The sequence below is a fragment of the Hypanus sabinus genome, chromosome 3 (assembly GCF_030144855.1).
Source record: "Hypanus sabinus isolate sHypSab1 chromosome 3, sHypSab1.hap1, whole genome shotgun sequence".
Classification (NCBI taxonomy): domain Eukaryota; kingdom Metazoa; phylum Chordata; class Chondrichthyes; order Myliobatiformes; family Dasyatidae; genus Hypanus; species Hypanus sabinus.
Genome location: NC_082708.1, coordinates 104,545,683 through 104,564,496, shown reverse-complemented (window position 1 = coordinate 104,564,496; position 18,814 = coordinate 104,545,683).

Below are 18,814 nucleotides of genomic sequence, written 5' to 3'. Positions count from 1 at the left end.
CACCCTCCGCTGGTAGCAGCGAGTGAGAGGGAGAGGGAGATCATCTCGCACAGACATCCTACTCTGGTAGCGGCGATTGAGAGGGAGAGGGTGATCATCTCGCACAGACATCCTACTCTGGTATCAGCGAGTACGAGGGAGAGGGAGACCAACCCGCACAGACACCCTCCTCTGGTATCAGCGAGTGAGAGGGAGAGGGAGACCATCTCGCACAGACTCCCTCCTCTGGTATCAGCGAGTGAGAGGGAGAGGGAGATCATTTCGCACAGACACCCTCCTCTGGTATCAGCGAGTGAGAGGGAGAGGGAGACCATCTCACACAGACACCCTCCTCTGGTATCAGCGAGTGAGAGGGAGAGCGAGACGAACCCGCACAGACACCCTCCTCTGGTATCACCGAGTGAGAGGGAGAGGGAGACCATCTCGCACAGACTCCCTCCTCTGGTATCAGCGAGTGAGAGGGAGAGGGAGATCATTTCGCACAGACACCCTCCTCTGGTATCAGCGAGTGAGAGGGAGAGGGAGACCATCTCACACAGACAGCCTCCTCTCGTATCAGCGAGTGAGAGGGAGAGGGAGACCATCTCGCAAAGACGCCCTCCGCTGGTAGCAGCGAGTGAGAGGGAGAGGGAGATCATCTCGCACAGACACCCTCCTCTGGTAACAGCGAGTGAGAGGGAGAGGGAGATTATCTCTCACAGACACCCTGCTCTGGTATCAGCGAGTGAGAGGGAGAGGGAGATCATTTCGCACAGACACCCTCCTCTGGTATCAGCGAGTGAGAGGGAAAGGGAGACCATCTCACACAGACACCCTCCTCTGGTATCAGCGAGTGAGAGGGAGAGGGAGACCATCTCGCACAGACACCCTCCGCTGGTAGCAGCGAGTGAGAGGGAGAGGGAGATCATCTCGCACAGACATCCTACTCTGGTAGCGGCGAGTGAGAGGGAGAGGGAGATCATCTCGCACAGAGACCCTCCTCTGGTATCAGCGAGTGAGAGGGAGAGGGAGACCATCTCGCACAGACTCCCTCCTCTGGTATCAGCGAGTGAGAGAGAGAGGGAGATCATTTCGCACAGACACCCTCCTCTGGTATCGGCGAGTAAGAGCGAGAGGGAGACCCTCGCACAGACACGCTCCGCTGGTAGCAGCGAGTGAGAGGGAGAGGGAGATCATCTCGCACAGTCACCCTCCTCTGGTAGCAGCGAGTGAGAGGGAGAGGGAGACCATCTCACACAGACACCCTCCTCTGGTATCAGCGAGTAAGAGGGAGAGCGAGATGAACCCGCACAGAAACCCTCCTCTGGTATCAGCGAGTGAGAGGGAGAGGGAGACCATCTCGCACAGACTCCCTCCTCTGGTATCAGCGAGTGAGAGGGAGAGGGAGATCATTTCGCACAGGCACCCTCCTCTGGTATCAGCGAGTGAGAGGGAGAGGGAGACCATCTCACACAGACACCCTCCTCTGGTATCAGCGAGTGAGAGGGAGAGGGAGACCATCACGCTCAAACACCCTCCTCTGGTAGCGGCGAGTGAGAGGGAGAGGGAGATTATCTCTCACAGACACCCTCCTCTGGTATCAGCGAGTGAGAGGGAGAGGGAGACCATCTCGCACAGACACCCTCCTCTTGTATCAGCGAGTTAGAGGGAGAGGGAGACCATCTCGCACAGACACCCTCCTCTGGTAGTGGCGAGTGAGAGGGAGAGGGAGATCATCTCACACAGACACCCTCCTCTGGTAGCGGCGAATGAGAGGGAGAGGGAGACCATCTCGCACAGACACCCTCCACTGGTATCAGCGAGTGAGAGGGAGAGATCATCTCACACAGACACCCTCCTCTGGTATCAGCGAGTGAGAGGGAGAGGGAGACCATCTCGCACAGACACCCTCCACTGGTGTCAGCGAGTGAGAGGGAGAGGGAGATCATCTCACACAGACACGGCCTCTGGTATCAGCGAGTGAGAGGAAGAGGGAGATCATCTCACACAGACACCCTCCTCTGGTAGCGGGGAGTGAGAGGGAGAGGGAGATCATCTCACACAGACACCCTCCTCTGGTATCAACGACTGAGAGGGAGAGGGAGACCATCTTGCACAGACACCATCCTCTGGTATCAGCGAGTGACAGGGAGAGGGATACCATCTCGCACAGACACCCTCCTCTGGTATCAGCGAGTGAGAGGGAGAGGGAGATCATCTCGCACAGACACCCTCCTCTGGTATCAGCGATTGAGAGGGAGAGGGAGATCATCTCACACAGACACCCTCCTCTGGTACCAGCGAGTTAGAGGGAGAGGGAGACCATCTCACATAGACACCCTCCTCTGGTAGCGGCGAGTGAGAGGGAGAGGGAGACCATCTCGCACAGACTCCCTCCTCTGGTAGCAGCGAGTGAGAAGGAGAGGAAGATCATCTCACACAGACACCCTCCTCTGGTATCAGCGAGTGAGAGGGAGAGGGATATCATCTCGCACAGACACCCTCCTCTGGTATCAGCGAGTGAGAGGGAGAGGGAGATCATCTCACACAGACACCCTCCTCTGGTACCAGCGAGTGAGAGGGAGAGGGAGACCATCTCACATAGACACCCTCCTCTGGTAGCGGCGAGTGAGAGGGAGAGGGAGACCATCTCACATAGACACCCTCCTCTGGTATCAGCGAGTGAGAGGGAGAGGGAGATCATCTCGCACAGACACCCTCCTCTGGTATCAGCGAGTGAGAGGGAGAGGGAGATCATCTCACACAGACACCCTCCTCTGGTATCAGCGAGTTAGAGGGAGAGGGAGACCATCTCACACAGACACCCTCCTCTGGTATCGGCGAGTGAGAGGGAGAGGGAGACCATCTCGCACAGACACCCTCCGCTGGTAGCAGCGAGTGAGAGGGAGAGGGAGATCATCTCACACAGACACCCTCCTCTGGTAGCGGCGAGTGAGAGGGAGAGGGAGATCATCTCACACAGACACCCTCCTCTGGTACCAGCGAGTTAGAGGGAGAGGGAGACCATCTCACATAGACACCCTCCTCTGGTAGCGGCGAGTGAGAGGGAGAGGGAGACCATCTCGCACAGACTCCCTCCTCTGGTATCAGCGAGTGAGAGGGAGAGGGAGATCATCTCGCACAGACACCCTCCTCTGGTATCAGCGAGTGAGAGGGAGAGGGAGATCATCTCACACAGACACCCTCCTCTGGTACCAGCGAGTGAGAGGGAGAGGGAGACCATCTCACATAGACACCCTCCTCTGGTAGCGGCGAGTGAGAGGGAGAGGGAGACCATCTCGCACAGACACCCTCCTCTGGAAGCAGCGAGTGAGAGGGAGAGGGAGATCATCTCACACAGACACCCTCCTCTGGTAGCAGCGAGTGAGAGGGAGAAGGAGATCATCTCGCACAGACACCCTCCTCTGGTATCAGCGAGTGAGAGGGAGAGGGAGATCAACTCGCTCAGACACCCTCCTCTGGTATCAGCGAGTGAGAGGGAGAGGGAGATCATCTCACACAGACACCCTCCTCTGGTATCAGCGAGTTAGAGGGAGAGGGAGACCATCTCACACAGACACCCTCCTCTGGTATCGGCGAGTGAGAGGGAGAGGGAGACCATCTCGCACAGACACCCTCCGCTGGTAGCAGCGAGTGAGAGGGAGAGGGAGATCATCTCACACAGACACCCTCCTCTGGTAGCGGCGAGTGAGAGGGAGAGGGAGATCATCTCGCACAGACACCCTCCTCTGGTATCAGCGAGTAAGAGGGAGAGCGAGACGAACCCGCACAGACACCCTCCTCTGGTATCAGCGAGTGAGAGGGAGAGGGAGACCATCTCGCACAGTCTCCCTCCTCTGGTATCAGCGAGTGAGAGGGAGAGGGAGATCATTTCGTACAGACACCCTCCTCTGGTATCAGCGAGTGAGAGGGAGAGGGAGATCATTTCGGACAGACACCCTCCTCTGGTATCGGCGAGTAAGAGGGAGAGGGAGACCATCTCGCACAGACACCCTCCGCTGGTAGCAGCGAGTGAGAGGGAGAGGGAGATCATCTCGCACAGACATCCTACTCTGGTAGCGGCGAGTGAGAGGGAGAGGGTGATCATCTCGCACAGACATCCTACTCTGGTATCAGCGAGTACGAGGGAGAGGGAGACCAACCCGCACAGACACCCTCCTCTGGTATCAGCGAGTGAGAGGGAGAGGGAGACCATCTCGCACAGACTCCCTCCTCTGGTATCAGCGAGTGAGAGGGAGAGGGAGATCATTTCGCACAGACACCCTCCTCTGGTATCAGCGAGTGAGAGGGAGAGGGAGACCATCTCACACAGACACCCTCCTCTGGTATCAGCGAGTGAGAGGGAGAGCGAGACGAACCCGCACAGACACCCTCCTCTGGTATCACCGAGTGAGAGGGAGAGGGAGACCATCTCGCACAGACTCCCTCCTCTGGTATCAGCGAGTGAGAGGGAGAGGGAGATCATTTCGCACAGACACCCTCCTCTGGTATCAGCGAGTGAGAGGGAGAGGGAGACCATCTCACACAGACAGCCTCCTCTGGTATCAGCGAGTGAGAGGGAGAGGGAGACCATCTCGCAAAGACGCCCTCCGCTGGTAGCAGCGAGTGAGAGGGAGAGGGAGATCATCTCGCACAGACATCCTACTCTGGTAGCGGCGACTGAGAGGGAGAGGGAGATCATCTCGCACAGAGACCCTCCTCTGGTATCAGCGAGTGAGAGGGAGAGGGAGACCATCTCGCACAGACTCCCTCCTCTGGTATCAGCGAGTGAGAGGGAGGGGGAGATCATTTCGCACAGACACCCTCCTCTGGTATCAGCGAGTGAGAGGGAGAGGGAGACCATCTCGCACAGACACCCTCCTCTGGAAGCGGCGAGTGAGAGGGAGAGGGAGACCATCTCGCAAAGACTCCCTCCTCTGGTATCAGCGAGTGAGAGGGAGAGGGAGATCATCTCGCACAGACACCCTCCTCTGGTAACAGCGAGTGAGAGGGAGAGGGAGATTATCTCTCACAGACACCCTGCTCTGGTATCAGCGAGTGAGAGGGAGAGGGAGATCATTTCGCACAGACACCCTCCTCTGGTATCAGCGAGTGAGAGGGAAAGGGAGACCATCTCACACAGACACCCTCCTCTGGTATCAGCGAGTGAGAGGGAGAGGGAGACCATCTCGCACAGACACCCTCCGCTGGTAGCAGCGAGTGAGAGGGAGAGGGAGATCATCTCGCACAGACATCCTACTCTGGTAGCGGCGAGTGAGAGGGAGAGGGAGATCATCTCGCACAGAGACCCTCCTCTGGTATCAGCGAGTGAGAGGGAGAGGGAGACCATCTCGCACAGACTCCCTCCTCTGGTATCAGCGAGTGAGAGAGAGAGGGAGATCATTTCGCACAGACACCCTCCTCTGGTATCGGCGAGTAAGAGCGAGAGGGAGACCCTCGCACAGACACGCTCCGCTGGTAGCAGCGAGTGAGAGGGAGAGGGAGATCATCTCGCACAGTCACCCTCCTCTGGTAGCAGCGAGTGAGAGGGAGAGGGAGACCATCTCACACAGACACCCTCCTCTGGTATCAGCGAGTAAGAGGGAGAGCGAGATGAACCCGCACAGAAACCCTCCTCTGGTATCAGCGAGTGAGAGGGAGAGGGAGACCATCTCGCACAGACTCCCTCCTCTGGTATCAGCGAGTGAGAGGGAGAGGGAGATCATTTCGCACAGGCACCCTCCTCTGGTATCAGCGAGTGAGAGGGAGAGGGAGACCATCTCACACAGACACCCTCCTCTGGTATCAGCGAGTGAGAGGGAGAGGGAGACCATCACGCTCAAACACCCTCCTCTGGTAGCGGCGAGTGAGAGGGAGAGGGAGATTATCTCTCACAGACACCCTCCTCTGGTATCAGCGAGTGAGAGGGAGAGGGAGACCATCTCGCACAGACACCCTCCTCTTGTATCAGCGAGTTAGAGGGAGAGGGAGACCATCTCGCACAGACACCCTCCTCTGGTAGTGGCGAGTGAGAGGGAGAGGGAGATCATCTCACACAGACACCCTCCTCTGGTAGCGGCGAATGAGAGGGAGAGGGAGACCATCTCGCACAGACACCCTCCACTGGTATCAGCGAGTGAGAGGGAGAGATCATCTCACACAGACACCCTCCTCTGGTATCAGCGAGTGAGAGGGAGAGGGAGACCATCTCGCACAGACACCCTCCACTGGTGTCAGCGAGTGAGAGGGAGAGGGAGATCATCTCACACAGACACGGCCTCTGGTATCAGCGAGTGAGAGGAAGAGGGAGACCATCTCGCACAGACACCCTTCTCTGGTATCAACGACTGAGAGGGAGAGGGAGACCATCTTGCACAGACACCATCCTCTGGTATCAGCGAGTGACAGGGAGAGGGATACCATCTCGCACAGACACCCTCCTCTGGTATCAGCGAGTGAGAGGGAGAGGGAGATCATCTCGCACAGACACCCTCCTCTGGTATCAGCGATTGAGAGGGAGAGGGAGATCATCTCACACAGACACCCTCCTCTGGTACCAGCGAGTTAGAGGGAGAGGGAGACCATCTCACATAGACACCCTCCTCTGGTAGCGGCGAGTGAGAGGGAGAGGGAGACCATCTCGCACAGACTCCCTCCTCTGGTAGCAGCGAGTGAGAAGGAGAGGAAGATCATCTCACACAGACACCCTCCTCTGGTAGCAGCGAGTGAGAGGGAGAAGGAGATCATCTCGCACAGACACCCTCCTCTGGTATCAGCGAGTGAGAGGGAGAGGGAGATCATCTCGCACAGACACCCTCCTCTGGTATCAGCGAGTGAGAGTGAGAGGGAGATCATCTCACAAAGACACCCTCCTCTGGTATCAGCGAGTGAGAGGGAGAGGGAGACCATCTCGCACAGACACCCTCCACTGGTATCAGCGAGTGAGAGGGAGAGATCATCTCACACAGACACCCTCCTCTGGTATCAGCGAGTGAGAGGAAGAGGGAGATAATCTCACACAGACACCCTCCTCTGGTAGCGGGGAGTGAGAGGGAGAGGGAGATCATCTCACACAGACACCCTCCTCTGGTATCAACGACTGAGAGGGAGAGGGAGACCATCTTGCACAGACACCATCCTTTGGTATCAGCGAGTGACAGGGAGAGGGATACCATCTCGCACAGACACCCTCCTCTGGTATCAGCAAGTGAGAGGGAGAGGGAGATCATCTCGCACAGACACCCTCCTCTGGAAGCAGCGAGTGAGAGGGAGAGGGAGATCATCTCACACAGACACCCTCCTCTGGTACCAGCGAGTGAGAGGGAGAGGAAGATCATCTCACACAGACACCCTCCTCTGGTAGCAGCGAGTGAGAGGGAGAAGGAGATCATCTCGCACAGACACCCTCCTCTGGTAGCAGCGAGTGAGAGGGAGAGGGAGATCATCTCGCACAGACACCCTCCTCTGGTATCAGCGAGTGAGAGGGAGAGGGAGATCATCTCGCACAGACACCCTCCTCTGGTATCAGCGAGTGAGAGGGAGAGGGAGACCATCTCACACAGACACCCTCCTCTGGTATCGGCGAGTGAGAGGGAGAGGGAGACCATCTCGCACAGACACCCTCCTCTGGTAGCAGCGAGTGAGAGGAAGAGGGAGATCATCTCACACAGACACCCTCCTCTGGTAGCGGCGAGTGAGAGGGAGAGGGAGATCATCTCGCACAGACACCCTCCTCTGGTATCAGCGAGTAAGAGGGAGAGCGAGACGAACCCGCACAGACACCCTCTTCTGGTATCAGCGAGTGAGAGGGAGAGGGAGACCATCTCGCACAGACTCCCTCCTCTGGTATCAGCGAGTGAGAGGGAGAGGGAGATCATTTCGCACAGACACCCTCCTCTGGTATCAGCGAGTGAGAGGGAGAGGGAGATCATTTCGCACAGACACCCTCCTCTGGTATCGGCGAGTAAGAGGGAGAGGGAGACCATCTCGCACAGACACCCTCCGCTGGTAGCAGCGAGTGAGAGGGAGAGGGAGACCATCTCGCACAGACTCCCTCCTCTGGTATCAGCGAGTGAGAGGGAGAGGGAGATCATTTCGCACAGACACCCTCCTCTGGTATCAGCGAGTGAGAGGGAGAGGGAGACCATCTCACACAGACACCCTCCTCTGGTATCAGCGAGTGAGAGGGAGAGGGAGACCATCTCGCAAAGACGCCCTCCGCTGGTAGCAGCGAGTGAGAGGGAGAGGGAGACCATCTCGCACAGACACCCTCCTCTGGAAGCGGCGAGTGAGAGGGAGAGGGAGACCATCTCGCAAAGACTCCCTCCTCTGGTATCAGCGAGTGAGAGGGAGAGGGAGATCATCTCGCACAGACACCCTCCTCTGGTAACAGCGAGTGAGAGGGAGAGGGAGATTATCTCTCACAGACACCCTGCTCTGGTATCAGCGAGTGAGAGGGAGAGGGAGATCATTTCGCACAGACACGCTCCTCTGGTATCAACGAGTGAGAGGGAGAGGGAGACCATCTCACACAGACACCCTCCTCTGGTATCAGCGAGTGAGAGGGAGAGGGAGACCATCTCGCACAGACACCCTCCGCTGGTAGCAGCGAGTGAGAGGGAGAGGGAGATCATCTCGCACAGACATCCTACTCTGGTAGCGGCGAGTGAGAGGGAGAGGGAGATCATCTCGCACAGAGACCCTCCTCTGGTATCAGCGAGTGAGAGGGAGAGGGAGACCATCTCGCACAGACTCCCTCCTCTGGTATCAGCGAGTGAGAGAGAGAGGGAGATCATTTCGCACAGATACACTCCTCTGGTATCGGCGAGTAAGAGCGAGAGGGAGACCCTCGCACAGACACCCTCCGCTGGTAGCAGCGAGTGAGAGGGAGAGGGAGATCATGTCACACAGACACCCTCCTCTGGTAGTGGCGAGTGAGAGGTTAGAGGGAGATCATCTCACACAGACACCCTCCTCTGGTAGTGGCGAGTGAGAGGTTAGAGGGTCATCATCTCACACAGACACCCTCCTCTGGTAGTGGCGAGTGAGAGGTTAGAGGGAGATCATCTCACACAGACACCCTCCTCTGGTATCAGCGAGTGAGTGGGAGAGGGAGACCATCTCACACAGACACCCTCCTCTGGTATCAGCGAGTGAGAGGGAGAGGGAGACCATCTCACACAGACACCCTCCTCTGGTATCAGCGAGTGAGAGGTTAGAGGGAGATCATCTCACACAGACACCCTCCTCTGGTATCAGCGAGTGAGAGGGAGAGGGAGACCATCTCACACAGACACCCTACTCTGGTATCAGCGAGTGAGAGGGAGAGGGAGATCATCTCACACAGACACCCTCCTCTGGTATCAGCGAGTGAGAGGGAGAGGGAGACCATCTCACACAGACACCCTCCTCTGGTATCAGCGAGTGAGAGGGAGGGGCAGATCATCTCGCACAGACACCCTCTTCTGGTAGCGGCGAGTGAGAGGGAGAGGGAGATCATCTCACACAGTCACCCTCCTCTGGTAGTGGCGAGTGAGAGGGAGAGGGAGACCATCTCGCACAGACACCCTCCTCTGGTAGCGGCGAGTGAGAGGGAGAGGGAGTCCATCTCACACAGACACCCTCCTCTGGTATCAGCGAGTGAGAGGGAGAGGGAGATCATCTCGTACAGACACCCTCTTCTGGTAGCGGGGAGTGAGAGGGAGAGGGAGACCATCTCACACAGACACCCCCCTCTGGTATCAGCGAGTGAGAGGGAGAGGGAGATCATCTCACACAGACACGGCCTCTGGTATCAGCGAGTGAGAGGAAGAGGGAGATAATCTCACACAGACACCCTCCTCTGGTAGCGGGGAGTGAGAGGGAGAGGGAGATCATCTCACACAGACACCCTCCTCTGGTATCAACGACTGAGAGGGAGAGGGAGACCATCTTGCACAGACACCATCCTTTGGTATCAGCGAGTGACAGGGAGAGGGATACCATCTCGCACAGACACCCTCCTCTGGTATCAGCAAGTGAGAGGGAGAGGAAGATCATCTCGCACAGACACCCTCCTCTGGAAGCAGCGAGTGAGAGGGAGAGGGAGATCATCTCACACAGACACCCTCCTCTGGTACCAGCGAGTGAGAGGGAGAGGAAGATCATCTCACACAGACACCCTCCTCTGGTAGCAGCGAGTGAGAGGGAGAAGGAGATCATCTCGCACAGACACCCTCCTCTGGTAGCAGCGAGTGAGAGGGAGAGGGAGATCATCTCGCACAGACACCCTCCTCTGGTATCAGCGAGTGAGAGGGAGAGGGAGATCATCTCGCACAGACACCCTCCTCTGGTATCAGCGAGTGAGAGGGAGAGGGAGACCATCTCACACAGACACCCTCCTCTGGTATCGGCGAGTGAGAGGGAGAGGGAGACCATCTCGCACAGACACCCTCCTCTGGTAGCAGCGAGTGAGAGGAAGAGGGAGATCATCTCACACAGACACCCTCCTCTGGTAGCGGCGAGTGAGAGGGAGAGGGAGATCATCTCGCACAGACACCCTCCTCTGGTATCAGCGAGTAAGAGGGAGAGCGAGACGAACCCGCACAGACACCCTCTTCTGGTATCAGCGAGTGAGAGGGAGAGGGAGACCATCTCGCACAGACTCCCTCCTCTGGTATCAGCGAGTGAGAGGGAGAGGGAGATCATTTCGCACAGACACCCTCCTCTGGTATCAGCGAGTGAGAGGGAGAGGGAGATCATTTCGCACAGACACCCTCCTCTGGTATCGGCGAGTAAGAGGGAGAGGGAGACCATCTCGCACAGACACCCTCCGCTGGTAGCAGCGAGTGAGAGGGAGAGGGAGACCATCTCGCACAGACTCCCTCCTCTGGTATCAGCGAGTGAGAGGGAGAGGGAGATCATTTCGCACAGACACCCTCCTCTGGTATCAGCGAGTGAGAGGGAGAGGGAGACCATCTCACACAGACACCCTCCTCTGGTATCAGCGAGTGAGAGGGAGAGGGAGACCATCTCGCAAAGACGCCCTCCGCTGGTAGCAGCGAGTGAGAGGGAGAGGGAGACCATCTCGCACAGACACCCTCCTCTGGAAGCGGCGAGTGAGAGGGAGAGGGAGACCATCTCGCAAAGACTCCCTCCTCTGGTATCAGCGAGTGAGAGGGAGAGGGAGATCATCTCGCACAGACACCCTCCTCTGGTAACAGCGAGTGAGAGGGAGAGGGAGATTATCTCTCACAGACACCCTGCTCTGGTATCAGCGAGTGAGAGGGAGAGGGAGATCATTTCGCACAGACACGCTCCTCTGGTATCAACGAGTGAGAGGGAGAGGGAGACCATCTCACACAGACACCCTCCTCTGGTATCAGCGAGTGAGAGGGAGAGGGAGACCATCTCGCACAGACACCCTCCGCTGGTAGCAGCGAGTGAGAGGGAGAGGGAGATCATCTCGCACAGACATCCTACTCTGGTAGCGGCGAGTGAGAGGGAGAGGGAGATCATCTCGCACAGAGACCCTCCTCTGGTATCAGCGAGTGAGAGGGAGAGGGAGACCATCTCGCACAGACTCCCTCCTCTGGTATCAGCGAGTGAGAGAGAGAGGGAGATCATTTCGCACAGATACACTCCTCTGGTATCGGCGAGTAAGAGCGAGAGGGAGACCCTCGCACAGACACCCTCCGCTGGTAGCAGCGAGTGAGAGGGAGAGGGAGATCATGTCACACAGACACCCTCCTCTGGTAGTGGCGAGTGAGAGGTTAGAGGGAGATCATCTCACACAGACACCCTCCTCTGGTAGTGGCGAGTGAGAGGTTAGAGGGTCATCATCTCACACAGACACCCTCCTCTGGTAGTGGCGAGTGAGAGGTTAGAGGGAGATCATCTCACACAGACACCCTCCTCTGGTATCAGCGAGTGAGTGGGAGAGGGAGACCATCTCACACAGACACCCTCCTCTGGTATCAGCGAGTGAGAGGGAGAGGGAGACCATCTCACACAGACACCCTCCTCTGGTATCAGCGAGTGAGAGGTTAGAGGGAGATCATCTCACACAGACACCCTCCTCTGGTATCAGCGAGTGAGAGGGAGAGGGAGACCATCTCACACAGACACCCTACTCTGGTATCAGCGAGTGAGAGGGAGAGGGAGATCATCTCACACAGACACCCTCCTCTGGTATCAGCGAGTGAGAGGGAGAGGGAGACCATCTCACACAGACACCCTCCTCTGGTATCAGCGAGTGAGAGGGAGGGGCAGATCATCTCGCACAGACACCCTCTTCTGGTAGCGGCGAGTGAGAGGGAGAGGGAGATCATCTCACACAGTCACCCTCCTCTGGTAGTGGCGAGTGAGAGGGAGAGGGAGACCATCTCGCACAGACACCCTCCTCTGGTATCAGCGAGTGAGAGGGAGAGGGAGTCCATCTCACACAGACACCCTCCTCTGGTATCAGCGAGTGAGAGGGAGAGGGAGATCATCTCGTACAGACACCCTCTTCTGGTAGCGGGGAGTGAGAGGGAGAGGGAGACCATCTCGCAGAGACACACTCCTCTGGTAGTGGCGAGTGAGAGGGAGAGGGAGATCATCTCACACAGACACCCTCCTCTGGTAGCGGCGGGTGAGAGGGAGAGGGAGACCATCTCGCACAGTCACCCTCGTCTGGTATCAGCGAGTGAGAGGGAGAGGGAGACCATCTTGCACAAACACCCTCCTCTGGTATCAGCGAGTGAGAGGGAGAGGGAGTCCATCTTGCACAAACACCCTCCTCTGGTATCATCGAGTGAGAGGGAGAGGGAGATCATCTCACACAGACACCCTCCTCTGGTAGTGGCGAGTGAGAGGGAGAGGGAGATTATGTCACACAGACACCCTCCTCTGGTAGCGGCGAGTGAGAAGGAGAGGGAGACCATCTCGCACAGACACCCTCCTCTGGTAGCGGCGAGTGAGAGGGAGAGGGAGACCATCTCGCACAGACACCCTCGTCTGGTATCAGCGAGTGAGAGGGAGAGGGAGACCATCTTGCACAAACACCCTCCTCTGGTATCAGCGAGTGAGAGGGAGGGGCAGATCATCTCGCACAGACACCCTCTTCTGGTAGCGGCGAGTGAGAGGGAGAGGGAGATTATGTCACACAGACACCCTCCTCTGGTAGCGGCGAGTGAGAAGGAGAGGGAGACCATCTCGCACAGACACCCTCCTCTGGTAGAGCGAGTGACAGGGAGAGGGAGACCATCTCGCACAGACACCCTCCTCTGGTAGCGGCGAGTGAGAGGGAGAGGGAGACCATCTCGCACAGACACCCTCGTCTGGTATCAGCGAGTGAGAGGGAGTGGGAGAACATTTCGCACAGACACCCTCCTCTGGTATGAGCGAGTGAGGGGGAGAGGGAGATCATGTCACACAGACACCCTCCTCTGGTAGCGGCGAGTGAGAGGGAGAGGGAGATCATCTCACACAGACACCCTCCTCTGGTATCAGCGAGTGAGAGGGAGAGGGAGATCATCTCACACAGACACCCTCCTCTGGTAGTGGCGAGTGAGAGGGAGAGGGAGATCATCTCATACAGACACCCTCCTCTGGTAGTGGAGAGTGAGAGTTTAGAGGGAGATCATCTCACACAGACACCCTCCTCTGGTATCAGCGAGTGAGAGGGAGAGGGAGATCATCTCGCAGAGACACCCTCCTCTGGTAGAGCGAGTGAGAGGGAGAAGGAGACCATCTCGCACAGACACCCTCATCTGGTATCAGCGAGTGAGAGAAACAGGGAGATCATCTCACACAGACACCCTCCTCTGGTAGTGGCGAGTGAGAAGGAGAGGGAGACCATTTCGCACAGACACCCTCCTGTGGTATCAGCGAGTGAGAGGGAGAGGGAGATCATGTCACACAGACACCCTCCTCTGGTAGTGGCGAGTGAGAGGTTAGAGGGAGATAATCTCACACAGACTCCCTCCTCTGGTATCAGCGAGTGAGAGGGAGAGGGAGACCATCTCACACAGACACCCTCCTCTGGTATCAGCGAGTGAGAGGGAGAGGGAGATCATCTTGCACAGACACCCTCTTCTGGTAGCGGGGAGTGAGAGGGAGAGGGAGACCATCTCGCAGAGACACACTCCTCTGGTAGTGGCGAGTGAGAGGGAGAGGGAGATCATCTCACACAGACACCCTTCTCTGGTATCAACGAGTGACAGGGAGAGGGAGATCTTCTTGCACAAACACCATCCTCTGGTATCAGCGAGTGAGAGGGAGAGGGAGATCATCTCACACAGACACCCTCCTCTGGTAGTGGCGAGTGAGAGGTTAGAGGGAGATCATTTCACACAGACACCCTCCTCTGGTATCAGCGAGTGAGAGGGAGAGGGAGATCAACTCACACAGACACCCTCCTCTGGTAGTGGAGAGTGAGAGGTTAGAGGGAGATCATCTCACACAGACACCCTCCTCTGCTATCAGCGAGTGAGAGGGAGAGGGAGAGCATCTCGCACAGACACCCTCCTCTGGTATCAGCGAGTAAGAGGGAGAGGGAGATCATCTCACAGAGACACCCTCCTCTGGTATCAGCGAGTGAGAGGGAGAGGGAGACCATCTCGCACAGACACCCTCCTCTGGTAGCGGCGAGTGAGAGGGAGAGGGAGACCATCTCGCAGAGACACCCTCCTCTGGTATCAGCGAGTTAGAGGGAGAGGGAGACCATCTCACACAGACACCCTCCTCTGGTATCAGCGAGTGAGAGGGAGAGGGAGACCATCTCGCAGAGACACCCTCCTCTGGTATCAGCGAGTGAGAGGGAGAGGGAGATCATCTCGCACAGACACCCTCCTCTGGTATCAGCGAGTGAGAGGGAGAGGGCGATCATCTCACACAAACACCCTCCTCTGGTATCAGCGAGTGAGAGGGAGAGGCAGATCATCTCGCACAGACACCCTCTTCTGGTAGCGGCGAGTGAGAGGGAGAGGGAGATCATCTCGCACAGACACCCTCTTCTGGTAGCGGGGAGTGAGAGTGAGAGGGAGATCAACTCGCACAGACACCCTCCTCTGGTATCACCGAATGAGAGAGAGAGGGAGACCATCTCGCACAGACACCGTCCTCTGTTATCAGCGAGTGAGAGGGAGAGGGACATCATGTCACACAGACACCCTCCTCTGGTAGTGGCGAGTGAGAGGTTAGAGGGAGACCATCTCACACAGACACCCTCCTCTGGTATCAGCGAGTGAGAGGGAGAGGGAGATCATCTCACACAGACACCCTCCTCTGGTAGTGTCGAGTGAGAGGGAGAGGGAGATCATCTCACACAGACTCCGTCCTCTGGTAGCGGCGAGTGAGAGGTTAGAGGGAGATCATCTCACACAGACACCCTCCTCTGGTATCAGCGAGTGAGAGGGAGAGGGAGACCATCTCACACAGACACCCTCCTCTGGTATCAGCGAGTGAGACGGAGGGGCAGATCATCTCGCACAGACACCCTCTTCTGGTAGCGGCGAGTGAGAGGGAGACGGAGATCATCTCACACAGTCACCCTCCTCTGGTAGTGGCGAGTGAGAGGGAGAGGGAGATCATCTCGCACAGACACCCTCCTCTGGTATCAGCGAGTGAGAGGGAGAGGGAGACCATCTCACACAGACACCCTCCTCTGGTATCAGCGAGTGAGAGGGAGAGGGAGATCATCTCGTACAGACACCCTCTTCTGGTAGCGGGGAGTGAGAGGGAGAGGGAGACCATCTCGCAGGGACACACTCCTCTGGTAGTGGCGAGTGAGAGGGAGAGGGAGATCATCTCACACAGACACCCTCCTCTGGTAGCGGCGGGTGAGTGGGAGAGGGAGACCATCTCGCACAGTCACCCTCGTCTGGTATCAGCGAGTGAGACGGAGGGGCAGATCATCTCGCACAGACACCCTCTTCTGGTAGCGGCGAGTGAGAGGGAGAGGGAGATCATCTCACACAGACACCCTCCTCTGGTATCAGCGAGTGAGAGCAAGAGGGAGACCATCTCGCACAGACACCGTCCTCTGGTATCAGCGAGTGAGAGGGAGAGGGAGATCATGTCACACAGACACCCTCCTCTGGTAGTGGCGAGTGAGAGGTTAGAGGGAGACCATCTCACACAGACACCCTCCTCTGGTATCAGCGAGTGAGAGGGAGAGGGAGATCATCTCACACAGACACCCTCCTCTGGTAGTGGCGAGTGAGAGGGAGAGGGAGATCATCTCACACAGACTCCGTCCTCTGGTAGCGGCGAGTGAGAGGTTAGAGGGAGATCATCTCACACAGACACCCTCCTCTGGTATCAGCGAGTGAGAGGGAGAGGGAGACCATCTCACACAGACACCCTCCTCTGGTATCAGCGAGTGAGACGGAGGGGCAGATCATCTCGCACAGACACCCTCTTCTGGTAGCGGCGAGTGAGAGGGAGAGGGAGATCATCTCACACAGTCACCCTCCTCTGGTAGTGGCGAGTGAGAGGGAGAGGGAGACCATCTCGCACAGACACCCTCCTCTGGTATCAGCGAGTGAGAGGGAGAGGGAGACCATCTCACACAGACACCCTCCTCTGGTATCAGCGAGTGAGAGGGAGAGGGAGATCATCTCGTACAGACACCCTCTTCTGGTAGCGGGGAGTGAGAGGGAGAGGGAGACCATCTCGCAGGGACACACTCCTCTGGTAGTGGCGAGTGAGAGGGAGAGGGAGATCATCTCACACAGACACCCTCCTCTGGTAGCGGCGGGTGAGTGGGAGAGGGAGACCATCTCGCACAGTCACCCTCGTCTGGTATCAGCGAGTGAGAGGGAGAGGGAGACCATCTTGCAGAAACACCCTCCTCTGGTATCAGCGAGTGAGAGGGAGAGGGAGTCCATCTTGCACAAACACCCTCCTCTGGTATCAGCGAGTGAGAGGGAGAGGGAGATCATCTCACACAGACACCCTCCTCTGGTAGCGGCGAGTGAGAAGGAGAGGGTAGACCATCTCGCACAGACACCCTCCTCTGGTAGAGCGAGTGAGAGGGAGAGGGAGACCATATCGCACAGACACCCTCCTCTGGTATCAGCGAGTGAGAGGGAGAGGGAGACCATCTCACACAGACACCCTCCACCGGTAGCGGCGAGTCAGAAGGAGAGGGAGAGCATCTCGCGCAGACACCCTCCTTTCGTATCAGCGAGTGAGAGGGAGAGGGAGACCATCTCGCACAGACACCCTCCTCTGGTAGCGGCGAGTGAGAGGGAGAGGGAGACCATCTCGCACAGACACCCTCGTCTGGTATCAGCGAGTGAGAGGGAGTGGGAGAACATTTCGCACAGACACCCTCCTCTGGTATGAGCGAGTGAGAGGGAGAGGGAGATCATGTCACACAGACACCCTCCTCTGGTAGCGGCGAGTGAGAGGGAGAGGGAGATCATCTCACACAGACACCCTCCTCTGGTATCAGCGAGTGAGAGGGAGAGGGAGATCATCTCACACAGACACCCTCCTCTGGTAGTGGCGAGTGAGAGGGAGAGGGAGATCATCTCATACAGACACCCTCCTCTGGTAGTGGAGAGTGAGAGTTTAGAGGGAGATCATCTCACACAGACACCCTCCTCTGGTATCAGCGAGTGAGAGGGAGAGGGAGATCATCTCGCACAGACACCCTCCTCTGGTATCAGTGATTGAGAGGGAGAGGGAGATCATCTCGCAGAGACACCCTCCTCTGGTAGAGCGAGTGAGAGGGAGAAGGAGACCATCTCGCACAGACACCCTCATCTGGTATCAGCGAGTGAGAGAAACAGGGAGATCATCTCGCACAGACACCCTCCTCTGGTAGTGGCGAGTGAGAAGGAGAGGGAGACCATTTCGCACAGACACCCTCCTGTGGTATCAGCGAGTGAGAGGGAGAGGGAGATCATGTCACACAGACACCCTCCTCTGGTAGTGGCGAGTGAGAGGTTAGAGGGAGATAATCTCACACAGACTCCCTCCTCTGGTATCAGCGAGTGAGAGGGAGAGGGAGACCATCTCACACAGACACCCTCCTCTGGTATCAGCGAGTGAGAGGGAGAGGGAGATCATCTTGCACAGACACCCTCTTCTGGTAGCGGGGAGTGAGAGGGAGAGGGAGACCATCTCGCAGAGACACACTCCTCTGGTAGTGGCGAGTGAGAGGGAGAGGGAGATCATCTCACACAGACACCCTTCTCTGGTATCAACGAGTGACAGGGAGAGGGAGATCTTCTTGCACAAACACCATCCTCTGGTATCAGCGAGTGAGAGGGAGAGGGAGATCATCTCACACAGACACCCTCCTCTGGTAGTGGCGAGTGAGAGGTTAGAGGGAGATCATTTCACACAGACACCCTCCTCTGGTATCAGCGAGTGAGAGGGAGAGGGAGATCAACTCACACAGACACCCTCCTCTGGTAGTGGAGAGTGAGAGGTTAGAGGGAGATCATCTCACACAGACACCCTCCTCTGCTATCAGCGAGTGAGAGGGAGAGGGAGAGCATCTCGCACAGACACCCTCCTCTGGTATCAGCGAGTAAGAGGGAGAGGGAGATCATCTCACACAGACACCCTCCTCTGTTATCTGCGAGTGAGAGGGAGAGGGAGACCATCTCGCACAGACACCCTCCTCTGGTAGCGGCGAGTGAGAGGGAGAGGGAGACCATCTCGCAGAGACACCCTCCTCTGGTATCAGCGAGTTAGAGGGAGAGGGAGACCATCTCACACAGACACCCTCCTCTGGTATCAGCGAGTGAGAGGGAGAGGGAGACCATCACGCAGAGACACCCTCCTCTGGTATCAGCGAGTGAGAGGGAGAGGGAGATCATCTCGCACAGACACCCTCCTCTGGTATCAGCGAGTGAGA